The following is a 5,452-nucleotide window of genomic DNA, read 5'->3' as shown; positions in this document are numbered from 1 at the left end:
TTATAGATGTGTGATATTTCCAAAAATTCGTAAACGAGCTTGACTTAAAGAAATTAAATACTCATATAAATACTCAAAAATACAAAATAATCTGGCCAGAATGAGTTTCAGGCTAATGTTATCTGAAAAATATTCAAGACAAAACTGATATCTGGTATTGAAAGTGGTTTAAGCATTTTGGTGTGATGAATATAGGCAAAGAGTTACACATGATCATGATTTTCTAAGATTGGATTCAATTTAGTTGGGTAAATGGATTTTGTTAGGAATAGGCTAAGACAAGACTGGATTTGGTTTGTTTCTCTGAAGTATTCTTCAAACGCTACTTTTGACAAACAAATTGAGGTGAGTTTCTTAGCCTGTAAGTGATTTATATTTGCTTTTGAGATCTTTAGGGAAAAATCTTTAGGTTAGGGGTAAGTACTCACAGAAAACTAGTCAATCTAATCACACTAGGACCATAGCCTTGTCTAACTCAATGAAACTAAGCCATGCCCGTGGGGCAACCCAAGATGGGAGGGTCATGGTAGAGAGATCTGACAGAATGTGGTTCACTGGAGAAGAGAATGGCAAACCACTTCAGTATTCTTGCCTTGAGAACCCCATGAACAGTATGAAAAGGCAAAATGATAGGATACTAAAAGAGAAACTCCCCAGGTCAGTAGGTGCCCAACTCCAGAAAGAATGAAGGGATGGAGCCAAAGCAAAAACAATACCCAGCTGTGGATGTGACTGCTGATAGAAGCAAGGTCCGATGCTATAAAGAACAATATTGCATAGGAACCTGGAATGTCAGGTCCATGAATCAAGGCAAATTGGAAGTGGTCAAACAAGAGATGGCAAGAGTGAATGTCGACATTCTAGGAATCAGCAAACTGAAATGGGCTAGAATGGGTGAACTTAACTTAGATGACCATTATATCTACTACTGTGGGCAGGAATCCCTCAGAAGAAATGGAGTAGCCATCATGGTCAACAAAAGAGTCCAAAATGCAGTACTTGGATGCAATCTCAAAAACGACAGAATGATCTCTGTTTGTTTCCAAGGCAAACCATTCAATATCACAGTAATCCAAGTCTATGCCTCAACCAGTAACACTGAAGAAGCTGAAGGTGAATGGTTCTATGAAGACCTACAAGACCTTTTAGAACTAACACCCAAAAAAGATGTCCTTTTCATTATAGGGGACTGGAATGCAAAAGTAGGAAGTCAAGAAACACCTGGAGTAACAGGCAAATTTGGCCTTGGAATACAGAATGAAGCAGGGCAAAGACTAATAGAGTTTTGCCAAGAAAATGCACTGGTCATAACAAACACCCTCTTCCAACAACACAAGAGAAGACTCTATACATGGACATCATCAGATGGTCAACACCGAAATCAGATTGATTATATTCTTTGCAGCCAAAGATGGAGAAGCTCTAAACAGTCAGCAAAAACAAGACCAGGAGCTGCCTGTGGCTCAGACCATGAACTCCTTATTGCCAAAATCAGACTTAAATTGAAGAAAGTAGGGAAAACCACTAAACCATTCAGATATGACCTAAATCAAATCCCTTATGATTATACAGTGGAAGTGAGAAATAGATTTAAGGGCCTAGATCTGATAGATAGAGTGCCTGATGAACTATGGAATGAGGTTCATGACATTGTACAGGAGACAGGGATCAAGACCATCCCCATGGAAAAGAAATGCAAAAAAGCAAAATGGCTGTCTGGGGAGGCCTTACAAATAGCTGTGAAAAGAAGAGAAACGAAAAGCAAAGGAGAAAAGGAAAGATATAGGCATCTGAATGCAGAGTTCCAAAGAATAGCAAGAAGAGATAAAAAAGCCTTCCTCAGCCATCAATGCAAAGAAATAGAGGAAAATAACAGAATGGGAAAGACTAGGGATCTCTTCAAGAAAATCAGAGACACCAAAGGAACATTTCATGCAAAGATGAGCTCGATAAAGGACAGAAATGGTATGGACCTAACAGAAACAGAGGATATTAAGAAGAGATGGCAAGAATACACAGAAGAACTGTACAAAAAAGATCTTCACGACCCAGATAATCACGATGGTGTGATCAATGACCTAGAGCCGGACATCCTGGAATGTGAAGTCAAGTGGGCCTTAGACAGCATCATTACGAACAAAGCTAGTGGAGGTGATGGAATTCCAGTTGAGCTATTCCAAATCCTGAAAGATGATGCTGTGAAAGCGCTGCACTCAGTATGCCAGCAAATTTGGAAAACTCAGAAGTGGCCACAGGACTGGAAAAGGTCAGTTTTCATTCCAATCCCAAAGAAAGGCAGTGCCAAAGAATGCTCAAACTACCGCACAATTGCACTCATCTCACACGCTAGTAAAGTAATGCTCAAAATTCTCCAAGCCAGGCTTCAGCAATATGTGAACTGTGAACTTCCTGATGTTCAAGCTGGTTTTAGAAAAGGCATACACTCGTGTGACATAACTAATAACTAGCCTTATTTGGTATGTTATGTTAAATGTGATCATTTTAATTCTGGTTATTGTAACCATAGTTTATTGTACACTGTAATCAGATGTTTGACCATGTCTTTTGAGGGTTTTTTTTGTCATTTATAGATATTTCTTTACACTGGTGCTGATACAAAAATGCTTCATCTTCAAAAAGATACATAGGAAGACTAAGGAACCAGTTACAATAATCCTACATCCAGATGCTGGCTGTAGGGATTTCAGCCCAAGTAGACTAAAACAAGGAGCTGCCCTGCCCCTGGGGCCCCTAGATCAGGTATTCAGAGAGTTTCACTCCCTGATAGGCAGGGTCAAGGCCCCTACTCAGCCTCCAGGCAATTACAGAAGATGGACCTTTGCCCTTCTTTTTACCATAAGATTACGGGAGTAAAATCTCTGAGGGGTTAATGTAACAGGAGGAAAAGGGGCAGGGCATAACTTTTGAAAGAAAGACATAGCCCAAGGACATAAACAGATTAGAATCAAATGGGACCAAGATGGCAGACAAGACTAGATCTTAATCCTGGATCAGCAAGTGAATGACACACCCAGAGGTGCCATGACAGTTCCATGGCACTGTTAAAAGACCAAGGAGTCGGCAGTGGCCCAAATCCTGGAAATCTCCACCCATTCCCCAAAATAGTTGGAATAATCCTCCCACTCATTAGCATATGAAATTACCCAGCCTATAAAAACTAACCATGCCACATTTCATGGTACTCACCCTCTGTGATGGCCCACACTCTGTAGAGTGTGTTTCTCTCTGTATCTGAATAAACCCACTTCTTAGCTGTCACTTTGTAAATCTTTCACTGAATTCTTTCTGTGATGAGACATCAAGAACCTGAGCTTCATTAGGTCCTGAAACCAGGTACTGTGGCTTTTGGCTGGATTTGAGTCCCAACCATGTGGGTTTAAGTCCCAAACTGGGTTTTGGCTGGCTTTGAGTCCTGGCCACATGGGTCTGAGTCCCAAACCCTGATAAATGGTTTTAGTTGGATGGCATCACTGATTCAATGGACTTAAGTTTGAGCAGCTTCTAGGAGATGGTGAAAGACAGGGAGGCCTGGCATGCTGCAGTCCGTGGGGTCACAAAGAGTGGGACATGACTGAGTAACGAGCAACTACATCCTAGGGCTTCTCAGATGGTGGCTCAGTGGTAAAGAATCCGCCTGCCAAGCAAGAGATACGGGTTTGATCCCTGGTTGGGAAGATTCCCTGGAGAATGGGAACCCATTCCTGGGTTATCTTTCAATCTCCTGCCCTTGACTCTGGCTTGCAGTTTTCCCCCTTCCTGGCTCTTTGAGCCGATACCCTTCTCTCCAGAGCAGTATTTAGCTTTTTTGATGGAGAATTGGGAACAAACTGTAAGGTAGGAAGAAAGTCCAGTGCAGGAGTTTGGAGGCCAGGGCTGGAGGAGATGTTTAAGGACTGGGTTGGGTGAGTATGTCTGATGGGTGAACGAGAAAGAAAGCAAGGGATTTTAGGGACCACTGTTGTGATTCTGTGTTACTTTCTGGGTGTAAGGAGTTACAAGTAAGGACCTTGCTTTCATAGAAGACATCCTTTTGATGTAGACAGCACTGGGGGGCATCACATACACTTCTTGCCTTTATTCATTGGACCAGTATTCATGGAGTACTGTACTTGCTGTCACCATGCAAGGCTGAACAAAACAGACCTGGTCCCTGTCCTTCGAAAGCTTGAAACTATTCAGTAAACAAATAAATATTGAGTTACAAATTGATGTGTATATTGAAAGAAAGGAATAAACCACAGTATCGTGTGTGTTAATTGGGGAACTGTTTTATGTCTTTGGAACACATCCTGCTCTTCACACTTTATAACACTGATCAGATCAGATCAGATCAGTCGCTCAGTCGTGTCCGACTCTTTGCGACCCCATGAATCGCAGCACGCCAGGCCTCCCTGTCCGTCACAAACTCCCGTAGTTCACTCAGACTCACATCCATCGAGTCAGTGATGCCATCCAGCCATCTCATCCTCTGTTGTCCCCTTCTCCTCCTGCCCCCAGTCCTTCCCAGCATCAGAGTCTTTTCCAATGAGTCAACTCTTCCCATGAGGTGGCCAAAGTACTGGAGTTTCAGCTTTAGCATCTTTCCTTCCCTAGAGGACTCCATCAAAAATCATAAAATTATACTGTAAAGCTCAAATGTTACTGTCTTAGGGATGTTATGTCAGGTCTCCCATTTAAGCTGCTTTCTTCTGGGACATTGCTTTCATAAAACACAGTTCTGCTAAGTGTATACTCTTGTGTCCCTGTTTGCGCACACTGAGCAGTTTCCAGGCATGAGTTGGTCTTCCTAACGCACTGACAAGTCCATCTTCCCATTAAATCCACACTCCAAGAGGGAAAGGAAGCCTTCTCATCTCTATTCATGTCACAACTTGCATGTAGAAATAGCTATAATTTTAACAACAATAATGATAGCTTACACTTGAGTATTCACTACATTCCAGGCCCTGTGCTTGCTTAACTCCTTACCACAACCAAATGAATTTCTTCCTTCTATAGAGAAATTGTCCCAAAGAAAGGCAATGCCAAAGAATGCTCAAACTACCACACAATTGCACTCATCTCACGCTAGCAAAGTAATGCTCAAAATTCTCCAAGCCAGGCTTCAACAATATGTGAACCACGAACTTCCAGATGTTCAAGCTGGTTTTAGAAAAGGCACAGGAACCAGAGATCAAATTGCCAACATCCGCTGGATCATCGAAAAAGCAAGAGAGTTCCAGAAAAACATCTATTTCTGCTTTATTGACTATGCCAAAGCCTTTGACTGTGTGGATCACGAGAAACTGTGGAAAATTCTGAAAGAGATGGGAATACCAGACTACCTGACCTGCCTCTTGAGAAATCTGTATGCAGGTCAGGAAGCAACAGTTAGAACTGGACATGGAACAACAGACTGGTTCCAAATAGGAAAAGGAGTTCATCAAGGCTG

The sequence above is a fragment of the Bison bison genome, unplaced genomic scaffold (assembly GCF_000754665.1).
Source record: "Bison bison bison isolate TAMUID 2011002044 unplaced genomic scaffold, Bison_UMD1.0 scf7180017864295, whole genome shotgun sequence".
NCBI classification, from domain to species: domain Eukaryota; kingdom Metazoa; phylum Chordata; class Mammalia; order Artiodactyla; family Bovidae; genus Bison; species Bison bison.
Note: the sequence above shows the minus strand (reverse complement) of the source record.